This window comes from Thermobia domestica, chromosome 3 (genome assembly GCF_964235325.1).
Source record: "Thermobia domestica chromosome 3, izTheDome1.hap1.1, whole genome shotgun sequence".
Taxonomy (NCBI): domain Eukaryota; kingdom Metazoa; phylum Arthropoda; class Insecta; order Zygentoma; family Lepismatidae; genus Thermobia; species Thermobia domestica.
Genome location: NC_137456.1, coordinates 30,275,559 through 30,300,654, shown reverse-complemented (window position 1 = coordinate 30,300,654; position 25,096 = coordinate 30,275,559).

Below are 25,096 nucleotides of genomic sequence, written 5' to 3'. Positions count from 1 at the left end.
GTGTTCAGTTGGTAAATTTTTATTTCTTTCACCCATAAAATCGTTAAATTTTCGTTTTGCGCTGAACCCTTTCATTTACATCTAATTTTCTTGAAGCCTACCATGCCGATCCTTATTTCTATTACTTATCTTCTTTCAGCTTTAAATGTTCCAGTCTTTATAAAAACTTTTCTTATAACCCATGTTTAAAACTTCATTTCCATTTGGCTTTTCTTGAGGCTGAACTAAGTTACCAATAATGTTGCGGAGTTTATGTCAAAGTTTTTGGTCTCGTGGTACCGTGATAAAGGAGAATTCAGCCCAGTTTCACTTGCTGTGATTTAATTTGATTTAAGCGTCCCTTTCAGCAGCCAGGAAATATGAGATGTGGACTTAATATTAACGTTTCACCCGAACAATATGGGTTGTTATAGGGAATCGAACCCGATACTACCACGTCAAAGGGACGTGTACTAAGCGCTTAGTCATAAGGAAAGAGCACAATTTACTTTCTAACTAATATTAGCTTGGCCTGGACAACGATAGTAAGTCAACTCCATTCTTTTACATAATAGTATATGATTAAAAATCAAGTTCCTACAGGCTTCAGGTAATTAATACCAAGAACGCCTACCACAGTCTGTTCCAGTTGGTGGTCTGAATTCCCTTAAGTATCTGTGAAAGATACAAACATTGTCTAGTATGTATGTACTGGATATTGTAAGGCCATAAAATATCTCTTTATTGAGCACCATCTTTATATGCTGTTTGAGTGGGGTAATGCTTTCATCCAAATTAGCATCAAGTGCACTTTGTGGTGGACAAATGCCATATGCGTGGATTTTCACAGGGTTCTCGAGGTTTTTTCTCCACCATTGACTTCCATCTCTTTATCAGCGCTCTCTTTGCCTCAGTACATATTCGTGGAACGTAAAAGAGTTATTTGTGCCTTCATAAATTCCTCTTCAGTTATAATTTTGGAAGCAAGTGCGATTATAGATTCTAACCTGGGTACATGCTGAGGATCCGGGGACAAATTTATATATGTTGAAAGAGAATTCAATTAGAGTTGTTTGAATGGATTCCAAGTCATGTCTGTTCCTCTGTTTAATAACTCTACAGGCTAGTTATTTGGTGGGTTCCTAATTTGGCATTTGTTTCTTATGGCGTCTCTTCGAACACATATCTGTTATGCTCTAGGTACGTCCTTTAGGTACATATTGTTTCAGATACCCTAACAGTACAAGATGTGCTAGGCATTCGCCGTTTAGGTGTTCTAAATCATCTCCCACATATGATGCTTCTTTTTCTAAGTGATTGTGTACTAGAAGCATCAACTTTATAGATGGCAACTGTCGCCGATCATTTGAAAGTGAATATGGAAGAACCATGAAATAAAGTAGACAGTCTTCAATTTGTTATAAAATTACATGGCGAGCAGATTTTATCTGCTTCCAAACGGTTATAGTCGAATATATGTGGTTAAAGGAGCACTCTGATTTGCCGAATCCAAAAGACCTCAATAATTTATCCCTCTACAAGCGACGTTCTCTTTCTCGCTTCTGTAGCCAAGTCGAGCCGGTGGCAATAGCCTAGTGGTCTCGGGCGTTTGGCATCAGATCGTAAGGCGCAATCCACTGGGGGGTTCGAATACATCTGAAGAGCAAGGTGGGAATTTTAGCTGTCCTGGATATGTATGTATTCGTGTCCCTGTCGAATATGGTAAAGGTCAAAGGGGCCTTCTATACGAGGAAACTCGGTTGCTCAGGAAACTGAGGTATGATCGGTTGATCTTTAAAAAAAAGTCGGAAGAGCACTTGGCTGGTAATCCAAAGGTTAGAGGTTCGGGCCCACCCTAGGGTAGCACTACATTTTTTTACTTGTTTAAAGTGTTGTTTAGATTCACCTTAATGAAAACACATTATGCGTATAGGTGATTTAACATATTTTGGGGGAGTAACTTTGTGGTTCATTGACGCTTACGGCATGGGAAACATACCTAGAACATACTAGGCACGTTCCCCAGGTAGATGTCAGGCATGTACCTAGGGGCGGACATAGACTGTGACTGTCATTTGCTATCCATGTGATTTCTTTCTCAGAAGTATATAAGGCACATAGTGAACTCATTCCTATGTACCTGAGGGATCATGATAGGCATATGCCTGCTATGTAATTGTGCGGTAAAGGGTCGAAAGGGACATTTAGAGACGAGGTGTTGAAGTTACCACCCAGTAACAGTGAGGACTTCGTTTTGTTGCGCGCTTCTTCGATTCGTCGCTGGGAATGACAAGACGAATTGTCTCCAGTCATGTGCATGTGATTATATTCGATGGTGGTTCAATAATTATTGTCCCTGACCTATAAGCAGTATTATTTTTCCAAGAAGTCTCCTTTCATAGTAATACAAGACTTCCACCTAAGCTGTAAAGCCACTATGCCAGCTTCAAAGAAAGTCTCTGGCTGAGCCGTGAGCCGTACCTACACAGCTTCAATAACAGCTGCATTTGAGTGAAACTTCTTAGCCTTGAGGTGCACCTTCAACTTTGGGAACAAATGAAAGTCACTAGGGGCAAGGTCGGGTGAGCAGGTAGGATGTTTCAACACATCAAAACCAGCAACATGGATTAGTGCACCAGTAAGATGGCTTTTGTGGACCGGAGAACAGCACCTTGGTAGAACAGCACTGTTCGCTACAACACCCCACGCCGTTTTACCTTGATTGCTTTGCGTAACTTAGTGACTAGGGCTGGACAATAGGACCCTGTGATAGTGTGTCCAACCTCCTGGTAGTCAATAAGGAGCATACTCTTCGCATCCCAAAAAATTGTGGCCATAACCTTGCGTGCTGATGCTTGCACCTTGAACTTTCGTGGGGGAGGCGAACTGCTGTGCCGCCACTCCATGCTCTGTCGTTTTGACTCGGGATCATAGTGGTGAAGCAACGTCTCATCCACTGTCAGAAAACTATCACTCAACTGGTTCAGGTCTGCCCCCATAATCTCCAAACCAGCCATTGAACATCGAACTCTCTCTTTCTGATTTTCACTAGATAATATTTTGTTTACCCATCGCGCTGACACCTTTCTAAATCCCAAGTGTTCACGCACAATGGTTTCCATTGAGCCTACAGAGATGTACATAATGTCTGCTAACTGTTGCACCGTGATTCGTCTGTTTGCTATAATCGTATAATGCACAGCATCAATGTTCTCTGGGGTGCATGCTGTTGTTGGAGTACCAGCACCAGGTGCCTGATGACAGCTTTCCTTGCCGCGACGGAAGTCGCGGCACCAGTTATTTACCTCCTGGTAGGAAGGAGCCCCATCACCCAACACACTGATCATGTCCCCATGAATCTCCTTTGAGATTAGCCCCTTTTTCTGGAGGTACTTGATGACAGCTCCATTTTTGAATCTAGGCGCCACCTCTCACACCTGAAACGACAAAAAAACAATATTAATATAACAGATATGGTTCTGAGATTTAGCATATAGACATCTAAGACATCAGGCTACAGTATTCCCTATCAGCAATCCCAGCCCAAGTATTTTAAATATGCCGGGGACAATAATTATTGAACCTCCCTCGTATATATATATATATATATATATATATATATAGATTCGGATACCGTTGACGCTCAGGTATACACTGGATAAAATGGGCTTTAATCATGCTTTACACTGGATAAAGCGGCAAACTATAGTATAGCCCCTCCCTTGATTATGTCCTGGATCCGCAACTGTATATATATATTCCTAACGAATTGTTCCTAAAGTGAGGTCCAGGGTTCAAGCGTAATGCTTGCCTCTACATCATGAAGTAAAAAATCTTAAGATGAGTGTGAATAATTGTATTTTTTTTAGATGGCAACTGTCCCCTGTCATTTGGAAGTGAATATGCAAAAACAATGAAATAAAGTAAATAGACGCGCGTCATTTGTTATAAAATTACATGGCGAGCGGATTTTTTGTACCCCAAACGGTTACAGTCGAATATGCACGGTTACAGGAGCGCTCTGATTAGTCAAATTAAAACTATCCCAAGAAATTACCCAGGTGCAAGCGATGTTTTGTTCATCGCCTCCATGGCGAAGAGCACTCGACTAGTAATCACAGGAGTGGTGTTTCGCACCCAATCTGGTTACTTTTTTTACTTTTTGTGTTTTTTAGACATCTTAATGTTAACAAATTACGCATAAAGGCGATTGAACTTATTTTGGGGAGGCTAATTTCCCATCGAAGGGCCACCGACGCTTACTGTATGAGGAAGAACATACCTAGAACTTACTAGGTAAGTTTCCCAGATACATGTCAAGCATGTGCCTAGGGGCGGATATAGACTGTGAATATCGCTTGCTATCCATGTGATTTCTCTCTCATAGGTACCTAAGGCACATACTGGACACATTCCTATATACCTATGAGATCATGTTAGGCATATGCTTGCTATGTAATTGTGCTGTTAGGGAAAATTACCAGTGTAACGATGATTCTCTGTCGTAGGGCAAAATTCAGTGTTCAAAATCTTTACTAAAAATAATCGAACATATGTTTCAGTACGTTCGAAAATCCTGATTTTAAAGTAAGAAGGGTCAATTTCAAAAACATGATAATGTACAACTATTTATTCAGAAAATGTCAAATGAGAGTATTGGCTTGAGTTGGAGGTGTCACATTCGGTATCTAAAGTTTATGTTAAAATTAAAGGGCTACATGAAAAATGTTCGAAATTTAAGGAATAAGCTATGGATTTTTTATGGACGAAAATCTGTCCTTATCCAAACAGAGATGGGTTCATTCACTCACCCGTCATTGATTAGGTGCTTCGAAATGAGATAGAGATTTGAAACTGCATAATGGCACCTACCTTATGTAATGATTTGAGTAAGTAATGGGTTCCAAATGAAAGAAATGTATTATAGACATTTTTATGGGCGAAAAACTGTCCATAGCTGATGGATACTTTTAAATGGGATAAAGATGTAAAACTCTGCATGAAGGTACCCTATAACAGCTTGAGCATCAAATTTGAGGAATTTGCTAAGGAATTTCTTTTATTGACAAAAAAAACGGTCCTTACAATCAGAAATCGGGAACGATTTCGTTATTCAACACATCATTTGTATACTGATAATGCCAATTGTCCGAGTGGTCGAGGGGGTGCCCTCCTCACTGGTATATTGGGTATCACGTGCACCTTTGGTGTATGGGGTCCCGGGTTCGATTCCCGGTGGAAGAACCGTTGGAATCTTAGCTTCCTCCATGTTTCTGTGTTCTTGTCGCTGTCGTTCAGGTTAATAGAAAAACGAGTTAATCTAACTGAGAAAAATCCGATATCTGGAGGGCGGTACATTGTACAAATATACGGGTTTCTTATGTTTCCTACAGAAATCAATACCTAGCACAGGTTATCCATATGCTACATTCGTGCTGCCATCTTTCCCGCTTAGATGTTACAGAATGTCGTTGCAGGGTGCCTGACATTTAACAGTTTTCCGTACATTACGTACGTATACGTATGTTGCATACGCCAGCTATAAGTTACCTACGTCTTCTGTATGTGAGATCCTGACTACATACATACAGCTCTTTCGTTCGTCCGGAAAGTACTTTTATTCGGAACACTTATACGGAAAGTAAGTATAAAATATATATTTTTTTCAGTTATACGTTTAATGTACGTTAAGTTCAATAACTAAAGGATTTGCTTAAACCTACATTTTTACGTACACCACATACATTTTTTCTCAGCGCGAGTAATACAAGTGAAAGCTTGTAATAAGTAGTTAAGCAAGTTAATGATGCACCTTCTGTGAATCAGTTAAGTTTTAAAAAAACGTGAGCTAAGGTACGTACATACTTCCGTAAATTTCGTGCTTGGAAACCCAGGCAAGGGAAGCCAATATTTTTCTTTTTTCCGTGAATATGTTTCCTTTATTACAGTCATTGGTGTCAAATAGATATTGAAATCAATTTCATAACTAAGTAAATGTAGAGGTGAGGATATTTAGAATTAATAAAGTTCTCGAAGGAATGATAAATCGAATTGTTCGAATTTATGTGAGACTAGCAACAAAATGTTACCGATTTTGTAAATATATTGTTACCAGGAGGTATATTATGGTCACCACAGTCGTTATGTAAAACTGCTCTTGATGCTTCATGTCTCTATTTGTAAACCGTGTTGGAATCTCGTACTATCAGCCTTTTCATCAACAATGAATTTCGTGCATTTGCTCTTCATATTTCCTGAAGAGCATGTGGATAAGTTTATCTCCCTTTAGGCTCCCTAAAAATTAAAAATATTCACTTTTGAAAATTTTCCTTTAGGTTAGCCTCAGAAGGCTAAAACGTGTCACATTTCATCAGTGTAATCCTGCCGGAAGTGCCTAAATATTTTAGGGTGTAGAAGACGTCCCATATATACAACATGGGAAATGTTTTCCAGTTCCCCATAAAATCACTCTAAAGTTAGTTTTTTTTATTTTTACGCGTACTTAGGTAATGCTAACGAAAACGTTCAAGCATACGAATTTCATGTTTGTATTCCAATTTCAAGTACCTAAAATATGAGATTATAAGTCCAAAAAAAGACCAATTTAAGTAACATGAGGAATTTCTTAATCTCCCCCTTAGACTCCCTAAAAATTAAAAATATTCACTTTTTACAATTTTTCTGTAGGTTAGTCAAGAAAAGCTAAATAATGTCAAATTTAATAACTGTAGCTCTACAGGAAGTACCCTTTATTTTTCGGGTGTAAAAGGTATCCCACATAAATAACATGGGAAAGATTTTTAAGTTCCCCATAAAACCACTCTAAATTTGGAATTTTTTATTTTTACTGATTACTTAGGTAATGATAAGGAAAACGTACAAGCATATAGAATTTCAAGTTTTTGTTCCAGTTCCAAGTTTCTTAACATGATATTATAGGTCCAAAAAAGAGCAAGTTAAATAACATGGCGAAATTATTCATTCCCCTTTATCATTGCATCCTTCCACATTAACCGGAAGCATCCCTTTAATTTATGTCAGTTCATGTAGTTTTGTATATAGTTAAGATATGTTGGTGGCAAATATAATTAAGTTTACAAGCTATTTGAAAGGTGAATATCATTGGAAGTAATACCCGAGGCAGTACGAAGCTGCGCAACATGTGCGTCATGTAATGAACTCTGTAATTTCGCAATGTGGTAGGGTAGAGAAAAACTAAGTATATTGAAACACTAGCCATGTCTAGTGATGTATCATCGACGATTCAGCATCAAGGGTATTGGGGCCCTGCTGATACTCTTCGTATGTAGGCAATAAAAAATGAGATGTTAGCGATCGTGATTTTGTAGTTCGGGTAAATTAATTACAATCTCGTTTGGAAATAACTCGTTGACAGATTTTTAATAGGAGAAATCCTCCCGTTGGTGTAGTGGCTACCATGTGCGTCTTTCTTGTGCAGACTCTTGGGTTTGGTTCCTGGTGAGAGAGCCTTTGGGAACTAATGTTGCATGTGGCACATTATGACTCCTTTAAAAATATACAATTCTAACTGTAAATTTAAAACCAACAATATGCCACGATTGAGATTCCCAATATACGATATTGACATGGCGAACTATAACAAGAAGTGAAACAAGAACAAAAACACCAGAGGTGCAAGAAGTGCAGCCAAGTTCATCAGCTTCAAAAAGTGTAGATATGAGGATGGATGAGCCAAGTTCCTTCGCCACTCTATCTGAAATGAACACCGGAACTTGGCGCGAGGTATCAAGGAAAATGATGTTAAGGAGCCTTAGATATAGTGGTGGTGGGCGTGATGGGTTTGGGGACACTATCAACCTTAGTAATATCCACTTCTCTAATGCACTAAGGCACATATACAGTATACTGCAGTAAGATTTGTGGTAAGAAACCCAGACAAGGAAAACTTATATTCCTCCACGAAGTGTCAAAGAAAATGATGGTAACGAGCCATAGGGATGGTGCTTGTGAGCGTAGTGAATTTGGGGACCACCACTAGCCTTAGGGTTGAAATGTCCCGGCAGTGAAAATAGGAACAGGTATCTTGGTGTATTCGAATATGTTAGACACCTCGCTTCAAGTTCCAGTGTTCGTTTCAGATACAGTTGCAAAGAAACATGGCTCATCCATTCACATCTAAATACATTTTGAGGCTGATGAACTTGGCTACAATTCTTGAGAGACCCGTAGCCAGCCCAAAAATGTAGAGGGCGGCCCGGTAGAAGTTATGGGGGCTGGCCAACCATATTATAGTTCATCAAGTTGTAACATCAGCAATTCATCATATCTGCTCTTAAATGTTTAAATATTTTGCTCTACTGCATTCTATTATCCCCTCTATACACACACATTAAATTGACATTCTGTAATCTACATAAAAAACGTGAATTTTTTAAAATGGGTATTACTAACTACACGAATTAAAATTAAAGTATAAATGTTTTAATAGTCAAACATGTAATAGTAACCTTAAGATCAAGAACGAGAGATGATCTACTGTGAAATAAGGAAATTCAACTTTACTTACGCTCTTGTTTAGGGTTAAATAGCCCCTCCGTTTTTATCAAAATTTTGAAAATATACCTAGAAGAATTTGATAATTTGATTGCTTGTGTGCTTGATAACATGTAAGTGAAGCGTAATTTATGTGTAATACCTTTCGATAAGCGGTTATAAAGACGGGATTAATTCGCAAGTAGAGGGAACTACTTGTCTCTAGGTTCAGGACTGTTGTATTGTGGATAATTTGCGAGTAAATATGACTGCAAGTGTACAGGGTCTTTGCGCTGGATGTGAATTGACAGTACTAACATTTGTAAAATATAATGTTATCCGGGCAAGCGGGGCCTCCCAGGACCAGTAGCTTCATACTTTTTTTTCGAATTTCTCAATAACCATCAATATTTCGATGACATAAAATTCTGAATTCTTCTATCTTTAGTCGAAGTTGTAAAGTCATGAACATATAGAGTTGGTAAGGCAATAGTAGAATATCACGAGTTTCGTTACTATGTATATAATTGTAATATGCATTATCTAAAACCTAAGCTGTATATATAGGCATATCTCAAACTGTGCTACAGTGGTAGAGCGTTCACCTCTGGTGCTTGGGGTACCGGGTTCGATCCCAGCCTCCGCCAATTGAACTTTGTGGTGTACAAAAACCGTGTGCTTGTGTTTTCTCGGGGTTCTCCCGTTTCCTCCCACTTTCTTCGTTCCACCATTTCACTCATTACTTATCATCACCGTCTCCTTTAGCCTAACCGGCATAACCGTGGCACGTAAAACTCAAAGATTTCATTTCATTTTCAAACTGAGCTGCTCCTGAAGCCTCAATTCAGGCTCCTTTTTTACCTGTAAAAAGGGTTCCATAACTCAGACTTACCGTACATTGAATTAACTACAATATCCCAGCATTGGTTGGGAGGTGAACCCGGACATTATTGTTGAATTTCTGATACTCCATATGGAGTTCCTAAAGTACATGTAACAACGTAGTAAAAGTCTTCGTGTCACCCGTAATTGCTTCAACCAATATGACGGCCAATCCAACATGGTTGGAAACCGCACTTACGGGGCGGTATAAATGATGTTTCACAGATTTTTCTTGCCTGTTTTTTGCATTTACAGCAGAATACTTCTGAGTAAATACTTTAGAGATCATTGTGAAGTAAAGTACATCATTAAAACATATCTTGGTCTGAGGTTGTGTCTTAATGTAATGAGGATGTTCAAATCTAACATATATGTGAGATTCTGACTGATCGCATTACACACTTACTACTTAACCAATTACAATGAAACTGCAGTTGAGACGGTTACATACTTTTCGCCCCTCAGGGATCTTATGATATTAAATTTATCAAATTAATATCCTTGGGAAGAAGGGTCATAATCTATGGCTGAAATTAAGTATAACAGAAAGCCGTCAAGTTAGTGGATAAAATTCGAAATATAAACTGCTCATTAGAAATAAAGGACCACATAATATCTTAGTTTCTGAACGTTTTCCTCTTTAGGAAAAATGAGACATTTACATACGAGGATCATAAAGACAGTTTATATCCTTCTGACGCCCCGCGTAGAGCGGGCTCTACAAAAAATGACGTAATTTGCCCGTTCGTTCCTGCAGATCCATCGAGCTTTGCTGAGTTGAAACCTTTTGTGTGCCGAAATAATCTCTACGCTTCAAAGATTATTTCGGCATACGGACACGAGCAGAGGCGCCGTATGTTGTGCAGTTGGACAGCAGTTGAGATGGCGTCGTGGAGCAGTGGGGGCCGCAATACGCAGCGCGCAGGTAATTTATTTATTTCAGTAGTTAGAAAATAAGATATTGCATTGAATCCTCTACTGTGTCTTTATTAGATAATCTAAAATCTGTATATTATATTGTTTTTGAAGAACTTTGTGTTTTGTAGTATGCAGGGCGGTTTTTTTTTGCTGTTTTAAAGGGTTCTCTACATTGGGTTTTCATGAGTAGATTTTGGTGGAAGGATGAAATTACGTATTATTTTTTTGTGTTGGACATTGTTAAATATTTTTCAGACTTTTTTTGTTTTACATTGTTAGATTTAACACTGTTTGCAGGGGGACGTTTAAATTAGTTCTGGGAATCCACAGCTCGCTGAAAATCTTTCATTTTTGCAGAAAATACTATAATTAAACGCAAGTACACAATGTTATTACTAAATATATTGTCAGTTCAGAACTGTTGTACAGGTTTCCGTAAAAAAAAAATGTATCCGGGAAAAACAGGTAATAACCTGCTGAGGTTTATTGTGTGGAACTAGTAAATGTTTACGATATTACAGCAATATTTCTTTCCTTTTCAGCTCGAAATGAAAAGCCTCTGTCAGCTGATGAACTCCTTCGTTTTTTAGAAGACTCAGACGCAGATCTTTCCGAAGATTCTGGAGACGAATTTTCTCCATCTGATCTTGGTGAACAGGATGTAACGGAGTACGAAAGTGATGGTACCGAGGAGGCAGAAGATGACGTCACTAATGATTCGATACATGATGAATCTAATACTCAGTGTCCCCTGTTCTGGATAAGAAAGGAGTAAGTTGATATGCTTGTTCATCCTTATCCTACATCTTGTGCTTTTTCATTATACTTTTAATTTAAAACAGTATGTGTACTCACTTACTAATCTAAGCTGACCTAACCTGAGAAAGGAGGAGATAAAGCGGCATATTTTCTTTTCTAAAGTGAATATATGTTTTTGAATTTCCCTATCTTCGTCTGTAATACTACGTACACATCACCGTCTCTTCTCAAGTCCAATTCATTCGTACGAAGTTTCAAGGTTTACGTACATAAACTTGACTTTTTTGCATTCATTTTTATATTCCTTTTACTTGTTGGGTTAAGAAAGCAGGTCAGATTTTGGTAGCTAGTTCTGAGGCTCTTTCGATCGATAGGTAAGACAAGGAAAGAACAGAGGAGGAATACCTAACTTTGCACAAAGTACCATTCGGAAATTCATTTGAGTTAGATTAGTTTTTCTCTGATGTATTGTTTCCTTCTTTGAACATTCAATCAGCTCTCTTCTCTGATTTTGCAATTTTTATTCTATTTTCGTTTCAGGTTTCGTCGTTATTCAAGTGCGGCCGATGATACTATACAAGTACCTTTTAAGGTAGAAGAACCAATTTCCTACTTTCTGCGCTTTATTGATGATGAGATCTTTGCCAAAATGGCACAAACAACTGAGCAAACCGAACTAAGCAAAGGTAAAAAGAAAATTAATACATCGACAAATGAGATGAAGCAATTTATGGGCATATCTATGGTTATGTCTTGTTTGAAGGAAGACAAAATATTATTTATTTATTTCTTGTAATTCAGCAACACAATTTTTCACCAGATGTGCATGAAACGTTCAGGAACTCGATATTACAAACACAAAGACAGAATCAATGCTTTACCTTTGCATCCTTGAACATATGCAAGGCCTTTCATTTTCTGATCTTGATGTGTTCTTTTTGAATTTTACATAATTTAAAATCCTTCTTTCAATTGCTTCCATTACTATAGTGTTTCATAATTATTTTCTTCAAGTTATCATTTCGATGAATGCAAATAAGAACAAAAATCACATTCACCATAAAATAATAAAATCTATAATAGATTTTCAATTTTTAAATCTCTATTTTTTAAACTCTGTGACTTCTGGTCAGAGTATGATAACTATAAAATTTACAGTTGTAAAGTAAGTGTTTTACATTGTGGATCTGAATGTGACCCAAGAATCTGATGTATCATATCGAATCCTGTTTGCGTGGATTTCTGAACATAGCACGAACTCACCTTGAAGTAGATCCTTGGTACTTTCTGCCACATACAATGTCCTAGCTTTTTCAGAGTGTAACTTTGAATTTATCATACTCTTTCCAGACACTACTGAACTCATTTTGTATCGACGCGGCTGCTCACAAACTTGCTTCATTTCTTTTCAGTACCCAAGTATGAGGATGTACTGGACAAATTCCACCAGAGTTCCAATCATTGCCTCTACTATGAGTCGTAATCGTTACCAGGACCTTCGAACACAAATAAAAGTATTGTTTGATGATGAAATACCTGAGTCTGAAAGAGAAAACGATAGATTTTGGAAAGTGCGACCACTTATTGAACGTATTCTGAAGGGATGCGCTGAAATCCCGCGACAAGCTTCCATTTGCGTCGATCAACAGATTATTCCTTTTAGTGGACGTGTAATCATGAGACAATACGTACGAGGGAAACCCAATCCAGTCGGTTTTACGGTGTTCATTCTTGCCAGTCCTTAAGGAGAAGTGCTGGATTTTATTATGTATCAAGGTAAAGGAACGTTCCCAGGCATGGAAAGAGAGCTAGGTGTTGGTGGTGCTACAGTAACTACGTTGTGCTCTAATCTACAGACCGGTACTCAAGTTTATTTCGACCGATTCTTTACATCAATTCCACTACTTGAGAGACTTTTGGAAATGCATGTGTACGGTACTGGTACTATTATGGCAGGAAGACTTCCAAACTCAGTTAAAACCAAAATTGTGAACGACAAGGATTTGTTGGAAACCGGGAGAGGAAGTTCTGACGAAGTCGTCAGATCCGATGGAGAGGTAGTAGTAGTGAAGTGGGTGGATAATAGGTCTGTCATTATGGCATCAACACATGTCGGGAAGGATCCCGTTAAGGTTTGCAAGCGATGGAGCAAGAAACATCAACAGAAAGTAGATATTCCTATGCCAGCAGCTGTGTCAGAATACAATAGATGTATGGGCGGAGTGGATCTCTGCGATCGAATGATGTCGTTATACAGGATGTAAGGCAGAAGCAAGAAATGGACACTTCGCACAATTTTGCATTACTTCGACCTGGCAGCCGTAAATGCATGGTTTGGATACAAAAGGGAATGTAAACTGAAGAACCTTCCATCTAAAAATATCCTAAAGTTTCATGAATTCAAAATGTTTCTGGCTGAGGATCTGGACTGGACAGAATAAGCTAAGGAGCTTATTTTTGCAGTCCAGGACCAACATGAATACAACGATTCCGACGATGAAAATCCAGCAATTCACAGGCGACGAAGAACACCGCTCCCCTGTGCAGCATCCAGATATGCAGGTGCACGGCACTTGCCAGAAGCGCTGAAGATCAAAAACTACCCAAGGTGCAGAACTCCTGGATGTAAGCAATTCTCCAGAGTGCGATGTATCCGGTGCAAGGTTTTTTTGTGTGTTCAACCAGAACGTAATTGCTTTCTCAGATTTCACACTAAAATGTGAACACACATTTCATCGAAGGCTCAGTGTGCACACATTTTAGTTATGTCCTGAAACTCAGCAGTTATCATTTCAGTTAGGAGTTCAGTGAGGACTAAGTTAACATTTAACAACCTGTAATATGCCATTACAGTCTAATGAGATGATGTTTCTAATAGGAGGGTGCCCGAAATTTTTTGCACCGACTGTACTTGACGTTTAACAAAAAATTTCTGGCTGTTCATATAATTTGTAATTTTATTTGTTATTCTATTTCAAATTAACATGGAAAACTGTAAAAAATTTATTAGGAATTATAGTTTTGGGGAATCAATATCTTTATTTATATTTTAAACTAGTTATAAGTCTTGTATATGGATATGTAAATGGATTATTACAATTCTTACGGTGTCAGTGCTATTTGAAAACATAGGTCCACTATTGGACGGAACTTTCCAGATCAAATAACCAATCTAAAATTCGACAGAATTTTCAGGACCACCCTTCACCTCTCTTTTAGATACCTAGGTCCTTCTAAAATCTAGTTTAATCCAGATTTTACCAAATTTTATTCGTTTCAAAGCCCCACCGCCAAAATGCTTAGTTTTGATTGGCTGATAAACCCACGCTATGATATTAGGGAGCAATTATTCCATTCCACGCCGGGAAGTGTTACTGAAGACACTGGATTTTGATCGTCTAGCTTAAAAAGTCGAAAGGAGTGAGAGAAACTACAAATAAAGGTAATATTGTGACGTTATTAACATCTAAAAATCACTGGAAATCTTGGGAGCCATAAACTACTAAATTTCAGAGTAAAAAACTGGACTAAAAAGCAAAATTAGGAAGCATAATTTAGTAACGCCATGTTGAGCAGCTATAGTTAATAGTGGACAGGTTTGTGAAGTGCATCAGTTCGCGAGTTATTCTTAGGGATCCACAAATAGTTTAGGAAAGTGGTGTTTTCCCCTTAAAATACTTTTATCCTCAAAATCATTCCTTTTCTAGTTACGTAAGGCCTGCCCCACTACCGTTTGTGTTCGTGTATATAGTGGATGTGATTTCTTTTTGTATTTATTCATTAGTAACATGGCGGTATTTATTTTCTTTGTAGTTAAGATAGGTAGAATAATGCACGTGTAAATTTACAGTAAGGGCTCCTATCTAACTCCTAAATTGGGAGTACGGCTTCCAGCGGGATGAGTTGAACATGTAGTTTGTTCCGGGTTCCTGCCCCCTCAGGGCAGGGGTCCTATTGTTAGTTCATACTTCGATATGTCCCCTCAGGGCATTGATTAAACAGGTTAAGTAAAGAATGTGATTTAGTAAATATAAGGGCCAGTTGGCCCTGTTCATTTCTTTCATTTCGTTACTTTTCATAGAGCCGATTTAACATGGTAAAATATGAATGTTTTCTGTGTATATTTATTAGTATAACATGTATTAATGTAGTGTGTAGTATGAATGTGGCATGTATGTGTTCGTAATGTAGTAAACATTTTCTAGTAGTAGTAATTGTGGTAGTTAAGTGATGAAAGAGTGTGTGATATAATTAAATATGGACAGTGTAGTATTTACTATACGATAAATTTTTTATTATTCCGTCATTAAGTGAACTCATACACAATATTTAAAAGTGAACGTAATATAGTATAATAATTCCGTGTACAAGGTCACATTCAGTTGTTCAAGGGTTGATTATATCGTCGCTAGCCCTAGTGTCAAAAGTCAGTACTAACCGCCATTCTTCTGTCGAGATGCTTAGTGATTTAGTTTTCATGAAATTGACCTTTCTTTCCGAAATAAAACCTAGAAGGTATAATTCACAGCCCATATGAATGTACAGTTAGGTCAAGTGACCCAAAATTAATATATTCTGAAAATTTCAACATTCTGCCTAGTCTAGAAATCTAAATATTTAAATAAATAAACAATACGTAAATTTTTAACAAAAGTCGGGCAATGTGATGCTAGTTCTTCGCTCTGAAATTATAATAAATGTCCATTTTTTCTTCGTGGCTGCAGAAGTTCATTGTTGCTGCAGAATTTCATAAACATTAAACATTATCGCAGATAATTCTATTTTCAGTGAACATACGTAGGATTTTTTTTCTTTCGTTCTTAATAAAGCTACCAGGTATTACGTAGTATTGTGTGTGTGGTGAAAGAGTCTTGAGTTCGTGTGAGGTTGTCGTGCGGTGATCGGAATGGGAAATGTTTGTAGTGATTATAGGTTTTAAAGTGTTATGATGAAATGTGTATATAGGCTGGGCGTAGATAGAGGAAACAGGGTGTTTGTAGAATATAGCGTCGTAGCAAATGAAAAGAAAATGATGATATGAATATTATATGAATATTAATATGAATATGAATATGAAAGTATATGAATATTGTAATAAATGAATATAGAATATAGGTCAACCATATAGTTAAATATATAGTAGCCCACTGAATATTTCGCCGCGTGTTGATATATAGATATTGAATAGATACGTGTAGCTACAAACATCTCAAGTTCTGACCCCTGCACCATGATATCACGCGGACCGGAGGGCGATATATAGTCGGACTATGGTAATACTTTGTAGTTTAATGTGTTATAATAATAATCAACCATAGTAATACCATCTGATAGAATGGGTAGCATCATATAAACGCAGACTAGACATATTGAATGATAAATTATGAAAGGACAATAGTAGTTATACAACAGGGCTGTAGTGAATCATATCTTCTGGTCGGTTTTAAAAATAGAATGTACCACTCCGTGAGATTTTTTTCTTTCCTTCACGTTACCTACTCGAGCTAGCTTACAATGTTCATGGAGGCGACAGCTCTGATAGGGTTACAGAATCAAAACAATTAATTATTGAAATTTATTATCCCGTACCCGGGCATCGACACCTCCCCCTTTGAATATTTTCGTTTTCTTTTCTTAGTTTCCAAACTAGATAGTGATGGAAATTAATCGATGCCTCAGAATTTAGCGCATTCTGCGAAGGGGAGCTATCGGTGAAGTTTGGCAATAGAAATCACCGATCCAAAATTCAGTTTATTTAATTTTTTTTTATTTCGGCAAATTATTAGTTAGGGATATCTTAGATAATACTTCTATTCTAGTTTCATTACTGTCCTCGAACCTTCTTAGTTTTTCTAAGGGGTCGAATATTTTTTTTTACTTAGAGATTTCAAAATTGGGGACGCAGTTACCTGGTCCCTTCCCCCTCTCCTTTTATCCTGCTGGTTTGGGCCGGATACGGGGCTCGGATTTCAATCTTACAACCAAACTCTTGTAGGATTGGGATCTGATGGACACAGAACTTGCATCCTTGGCAGCAGGGCGCCCCCTTGAGTCTACGTATTTGAGTAGACCACCCTTTTGGCATATTAAGGATATTTTGGCTATGGATTTGTTGAGAGTGAAATTCGACTTCTATCTTTGTAGCGTTAGTTATTTCTCACTTAAGTCTTTGGCGCCCCTATTCTTCGTCTTCCTTCTTCTCTATCTCTCTCTCTGCCTTCATTATTTCGAGATTTTTTTTTAAATTTCAATCTTCCCCCCCCCCAAGATTTTGAACTTGTTGCTTACGATTTATTTAACGTACAACTCTGATCTGAAATTACCAGCTGAGACGTTGCAAGACACGATTCATGAATGGAGTATATAATGATTGGGTCCTCCATCACATTTTGACCTATCGCCGAAATGAATAACGACTTCATATTTGACGACACTTCGATTGCGTTCTTTCACCGTCGTCCCTTTAAGTTTTTTTTTATCCATTGGTCACTTTCTTTTCTGTGTTGGTTTTCGATTACTTTGTAGTTAACTTGGGCCCAAAAATTGTACTTTGGTTTATCTAGTTATATCTTTAGAAATGCTCTGTGTTACGTGCCTGCCTCACAAAGTTTTTTTTTCTTCATGATTTAAACACGAATTGATTATATAAAAGTGAAAAATTTATAGATGCGCGGTATCAGGTAGAAAAGCGATTTTCTTTTTCATATGTAATGTCGGAAGTCATTTGTTTTTGGACAATGTTTGCAACCTTGTAAAAAATTTTATTATTGGGGTGATTAATTTAAATGTGTGCGCATTTATTGAATATAAATATATATATAGAGAGAAATGAATACGTCGAGATGTATATGTACTTAGTATACGAATATGATTTTATAGTAAAAGTATGATATTGAAAGTATTATATGAATATATGTAAGAGCGCTCGTGTCTGTCCCCCTAAACGTGTGTTGGTTGCTATAGTTTACCAGTAAGTTCTCCGACGAATGTAAGAATGTAGATTTTGTTAAGAATACCGCCGTGCACTTAAGTAATTTTCCTTTTCTTTTGAATAAATGTAAATGGTACCTTATGTAATTATGTAATGGCATGTATTGGAAAGTAACGGCAGGTCTAAACGTAACTCACATCATAACGCATATTATCCCTGAACTACCAACCTAAAACCATTGTGGAAAGTGCACCTTGAATCCTTCTCACCTTCATATGTATCCTGTGACTTGACCAGTTTTTTTTTATCCTCAATTTGAACCTTTATACTCCGTACACCTGCGGGAGATCGTTTTAAAAATCCGAATTATATACACATATATACGAAAGTGATCCTAAGGAAAGGCCTCATGACGTGTCCCAGTGTTGCATAAATAACTTAAAACTATTCAATTAATAAGTTTGGAAATGGACCATCTAAGAGGAGAAACATCCTCTAGCGATAGTGATTTTTCGAAATCCCTGGATGGGTATAAAGCGTCGCAGTGTGCGATTGCAGATATAAACTGTTAAAAGTTATAAACCAAGTATAGACGACGAATGGTTTTGTAAACCAATATATATATATATATATATATATATATATATATATATATATATATATATATATATATATATATATATATATATATATAAACACGAACGAAGTTAAATGGAGCGAAATGTTCTGGACACTACGAGTAGTGCGTGATTTGTGATTTGAACGCTCAAAATCATTAATATTTTATTACCCAATGTGAGGTAGAGACTCATATAAGTTCTGATACACTTAAAAGTTTTTTTTCTTTTCTTTCCTCTTTGTCCATTTTTTTAAGTGAAATAAGTGTCTTCTTTGCGTATGTCGCAAATCATAATTTGTTTTAGCATGCCTAAGATATGATACATGTAAATAATTTTTTTCTTTCCATTTGTCAATATGATTGAATATATAAAAATTTACTAAAATATAACACTATGTACTCTATTAATATATAACCAAAAACTTGTGCTTTTAAGATTTTCGTTGTAATTAATTTTTTTTTCCACTATGAATGTAATAAACTACTTGTACCTTTGTAGTTAGTTGGTTTCCTTTAAACATATATACACTGTCCTGAGTGAGTGAGCGAGTGAATGCATGATAGATTTAATATAAGTAATTTTAGTGATATCATATGTTGTATTAACATCTATAATATATGTGTCATGTTTTAACATATGTGTTAAGGTAAATAACTTAGGTCATGAAGGACCGTCACTAACGGTTTAAATCGGCTCGAGGAGTGAAGCAAAAATAGCAGGATGAGCCTAAATACGACATCTTTCTTCCAGGAAGTTGAGACTCTTATTGATACGATACATAAATTTATATTGAGTTGATAAGTTTGATTTTTTTCTTGGCTAATTCATATGTGTGGTCGATCCTAGAGAACAGAGTTCAGATGCTGGATGGTTATCAATCACCGGTTAGAATAACAGTACAAAGAATTAAATTTCACTTTTCTTATTTCCAGGTCTAGGTCTGGGCAACCCCATGATCGTGGTGCCTGGAGCTAGGTCTGGGTGGTATGAGGGAAAATGTGTCTATTCCGAAGCATTCCAAAATTGAGTAGTCATTAATAACATTTAGAATGATTCATCTTTCAACGACTTTCCCGACCTCTTACTATATTTCCGGAATTATCCAGTAATCTGTTTCTTATTAAAATACCCCATTTCTTTTTCTTTCTTCTTTTCCTACCTCCTTCTTTTACCCTTCTACTTTCTTCTCTTTCTTTCCTATTTCTAAATGAAAGAAAACGGAGTCATGACTGAGAGTAGTCGCTATTGGCACGGTCAATAAGTTGTTTAGATTCTTCGGGAGTCCGATATGGAATAATTAACAATAACAAGAAAGTTTATTGAAATTTACTTTATTGGAGAATAATCTGGATTTCAATCAGTAGGTGATGTTTCGTAATCGTCCTCGTTAAAGAGAATTAATTTTAGCGACTCCTCTACATTACATTGCTTGTTTTTCTTCGTTTACATATTTTTTTATTTTTTATTGTTTTCTTTCAAACCGAAGGTTTATTCACATTTTTTTTTTAAAAAAATATTCGTATATTGTTCACGATGAAAGTTATATTGCACATGTAAACCACTACGGATATTGTTAAAGCTCATGTATGCAAGTAGCAGACCAAATATATTTATCTAGCATTAAACAGTTTTCATAATACTAAAGATCTATAAAAATTCCTATTTTTATTATTATACCCAGAATACCCAGTGTAGAGGTGGCTCTACAGTCGATTCTGCTCATGCGCACAACCATAATCCCTTAAAGTTCACAAATTATTAATCTTGGGGCCCCAAACATTAATTCATTAAAAACTGAACAAAAAATTCCTACTCCTTCATGTAGGTGATTTGCTCTGGGCGTCAGGAGGATATATATATATAAATGAAAAACACAACATTTCTTGAAAAAACAATTCTGTTACACAACCGAAACTTTTTTCACTTCTCTACATACTCACAATCTTCATTTAAAGATTGGTTGCTTCGTGCAGTTGGGCTCATTTCTCAACTAATTACTCCTAGATAAATCTACATATTCAGGCGCCTATAATTTGTCTACCTCAGAGAGAGTATATCCGCTTTCGCTGAGGTAGCAATGTCCTGAATTAACTTAGTTTTCAGTTAGTTGCACCCACGCAGCTAGAAAGATCAGGTTCCCTTCAAAAAATCTCGGACTTTTGAAACTTTCGAAACTTTTACCGTATTTTGATCAGGCAGGGGATGACGCAGAGCACCAAAATTTGAAAAATTAAGTGAAAATGTTAAGACATCACTGCCTAAAACTCAAAGCAACTACAAATGAAACAATAATAGTATATAGTAACCAACTGAAATTAAGAAAAGCAGACATGATAAAATCGGAAACATTTAAGGAAGAGATAGAAGTGGTGGCGCTACATTTGTCAAGGCTGTACAACTTGTGTTAGATGGATATGGCTTCTAAATATACTTGAGAAAATCTTCCAGAGAGTAATAATAAATAAAATAAAACAACAACAAAGATAATTTACAACATGGACTCAAGAAAGGAAGGGAAGCAGGAACCCCATTAGTATGCTTCTGGAGTTCGTAGAAAACGAGAAACATAAAAAATACCTGGCAATATTATTTATAAATTGAGCGAGGGACAATCTATGGTGGCCGTCACTGTTCCAACAACTAAAAACGATAGAAACACCTACATTAATTCCTATATTCCTATATATTAATTCCTAACCTCACTATGTTAATTTATGCTGGAACAGTGTAAAAATAGCAAACTCACTTTACAAAAGGATGTCCACAAGGTCAAAATTGCGGACCAGGCACTTGGGATATTCTGATTGGCCAATGCCTCAAGTACCTAGAACAAATGAACGAAATGGACAATGATTGCTAATAGCTCCAATCCTATGTTTATCAAATAAGTAAATTGGAAGAACAGAAGAATTTAAAAGGAAGAGTAGATTGACGAGAAGTTAAATTATGCAAAGGAAATTGAAGAAGTAACAGAAAATAATAAAAAGAAGTGATTCATAAACTAATAACGATTGCAAATACAGACAATCAAAAACCTAAGAAAACACTTCAATTTTGTAACAAATACGTGATAATGCCAATTTTGATGTACCGCTGAGTTGTCTGATGTCATAGAGTCTTTGCAAAAATAAATAAATAAAAACTCAGACAAGTGGTAAAGAGTGTAAAGAAGGTGTTTTAATCAAAACATTAGACGTTATAAAGAACAGTAACTGAGTCTCTACAAATATTTGCACAGGAAGAAGCAACATACTACCAATTATTAAGAAAAGCATAAAAAACTTGGTTTGGAAACAAGGAATTGAAAAAATATAATGAAATTTTTGGGCCAGTATCAAAAAATGATATAGAATTACACAGAATAATTTAAATAAAATAGCCAAAAGCAGAGAAAACAGCAAAGCAAAAAAACACTAAAAGAATATATACAAACAATCAAACAACGAAGGAGAACTAAATGGACAAAATAAAGAAATCAAGAGACAGAGGATTAATGCAATAGACTAATAATAGAAGTGGAATGAGAATGTGAGAGAAGACGGGAATACCCCTTAGAAACCCACGGACACGACGTTATCCTCAACAAACTTTCTTGGCCATAGATCGAACCAGGGTCCCTACGTACCAGAGGTAAACGGTCTGCCACTGAGCCACCATGCCCCCTACCTGGATAAAATATAATGTTTTCTTGTAGCATAATTGACACTGTCATTTAGTTTGTAGTCCCCCAGTTGACCTCTCAAGTAACCTTTAACGAAAATGGTACAAACGAAAATATTTTTGGTACAAACGGTACAAACGTAGTACAAACGAATGACCTAGTTATTGTTTCAATTTTCTAAAGTAAGGAGGCTATCTTGCCAGACGTCACGTTCTAGAGTACAAGACAGATAGTAAGGACACATAATAAATGTCGTCCTTTACTTGAAGTGTAAACTATATACAGCGTGGAGCGTACTGTCTCAGTGGTATAGTGCTTGCTTCTGACACGCCGATTTTTGTTTCAATACAAGCTCCCGCCACGTAGGATTTCTGTATGTGAGGTTTCATGTAGTTTTTCGCCTTTCTTTTCACTTTCTTCATTCCACCATTATTGTCTATCTCCTTATCATCATTTTCCTCTCTCCCGGTTCTTAACCGTGGAGAATTAAAAAGAATCTCACTTGTGACGTCAAGAACTTGATTCAAAATTACTTTTCAACTATACTTTTTGAAGAAATTTGTATTTTAGATTATAGTATGCGTACAGATTAAAAATATGGAGACATTTACACAACTGTAAGACATATTTTTTCGTGGAACTTGCATCTTCATATCTTGTACACATATATTTTTTCTTGGTCAGCGCAAGCCGACTCTTAATCCTTTTACTATCCTTGCGTGTGCCCATCAAACGCGAAGATCTTGCTTCCAATATTAATATTTATTTCAATTTATCGAGCTCAGTGTATTTTCGGATTTCCAATATGGCCTCTTGCCTCGGGCTGCTATCGCTGAGTGACAAGTTGTCAACTAACGTTATGGGTGTAAGTTTTGTTTGAGGGTAACTTTGTCTTAAAACGAACACTCTTATATTCATGTTAATTGCGTTAGTTTCCTTGTATACTTAAGACTTAATGCCATTGGCTACTCTTATGAATTTTTTATAGAAGTAAAAAGTTGTAAACTTTAAGATATTGAAATATTTAGCTGATTTTACAGTGGATATCACCACAAGAAGAATGCAAAATTATAAGAGTCAAAGTATGTTGTGGCACACCTGAGGAGACAGGAGAGTAGAAAATGTATAATATTTTTGTACTGGAATGTTTCGATATACAGAGCTCACATATTTGTCTTTTCATAATTAAGGGACACAGAGAACCATTTGTTTACCCATTTATTACATACAAAATACAGATAATTACGTATGATTTATCATAATGAATTTCTAAGCTGTTGATAATAGTGTAAAGGTAATCATCCCTCACTACCTACAAAGTAAAAGAGTACTGGAGGTATTAACTTCAAGCAACCCCTCCGGATTTTGCATGCACTCTATTTCAACCAGTAGAGTAAAAGCATGTCATACACCCTTCAGCTATACTTGTTTCAATTAAGAGTCTGCTTGTGCTGACCAAGAAAAAATATATGTACAGTATACAATATATGAAGATGCAAGTTACCCAAAGAAATATGTCTTTCTGTTGTGTAAATGTCTCCATATTTTTAATCTGTATGTATACTAGAATCTAAAATACCAATTTCTTCCAAACTTATAGTTGAAAGGTAATTTCGAATCAAGTCTTTGACGTCACAAATGAGATTCTTTTTAATTCCCTACTGTTAAGCACCAAGACAGAAGGAAATGATGATAACGAGATAGATGTTTCCTTTGTAGCTGCTCTTAACGCGCACTGTGAAAAATTAGGTTTAGAAAATAGAAAATTTGATGTAGCAGGAAGATAATAATTTCTTTTACATCTACATCTAGGAAAACAAATTTAAATGTAGGAATCAATATCCAACTATTTGCAAACAATAAAAGATTGAATAATATAATAATTTCATTTTAAAGCTTGATAGATGATTTTCTATTTTATTACTTCTTCTCCTAATGCAAGACTACTAGCAAGTAATGAAGTACTTAATGCAAGTAAGGAAAACTAAAACGATTTCGAGAATTCAATCATAATTTGCTATCGGCATCTGTTAACCACCCAAAATGGCTTTTCAAACATCCGTGGATAAGATTTCTAATTCATATCTTACTCCCTGCAGCCTTCTAAGATTATAAAGTATTTGAAACTTTATGGAAATTTCTAAAACAGTTCAGGAAAAAATATTAAATTATACTCTGCATTTAAAATTGCTGCGTATTTATGGAATTAATTCTAAAAAAATATACAGCTCTCTCCTGATTAACAGGATAACCCATTAATCACCACGAAAAGGTGGCTGCATATCAATTTTACTCGTACCCATCCAAATCATCCTACCTTTGGACATTATTTTTTAACTTATTGGTTCGTATTCGGATTTTGTTTCGAAATTCGGCATAATTGACCAATCCAAAGTTATTCCTCTAATAAATCCATCTCGAGCTAAGGCACCACAAATACTTCAGAAGAAGTTTGTGATGACAGTAATTTGATACACATTTCGACTGCGTGGAAATGACGTGGGAAATGGATGAACACGTGAAGTTTCACTAATATATTTCTGTAATTATTTCTTCAACAGGAGAAAAGTCAGCGATTGGTCCGTAAACAGTTCTTTTTTTCTTTTTGATGTCTTTCATTGCCACGTCAATAATAATTTCTGCCTCCTCTAAGAAATCAAGCTGGCTGCTCTATTTGCTCATATATAGAGCTGGCTCATATATATATGCTGGAAAACATAGCATCATAATTACGTTCCAGATCAAAATAGAAATACGTTTATGTACTACGCAACAACCACACAGAACTAAGTTCACGTAATAAAGAGATCTAAACATAATAATGCTATTTAC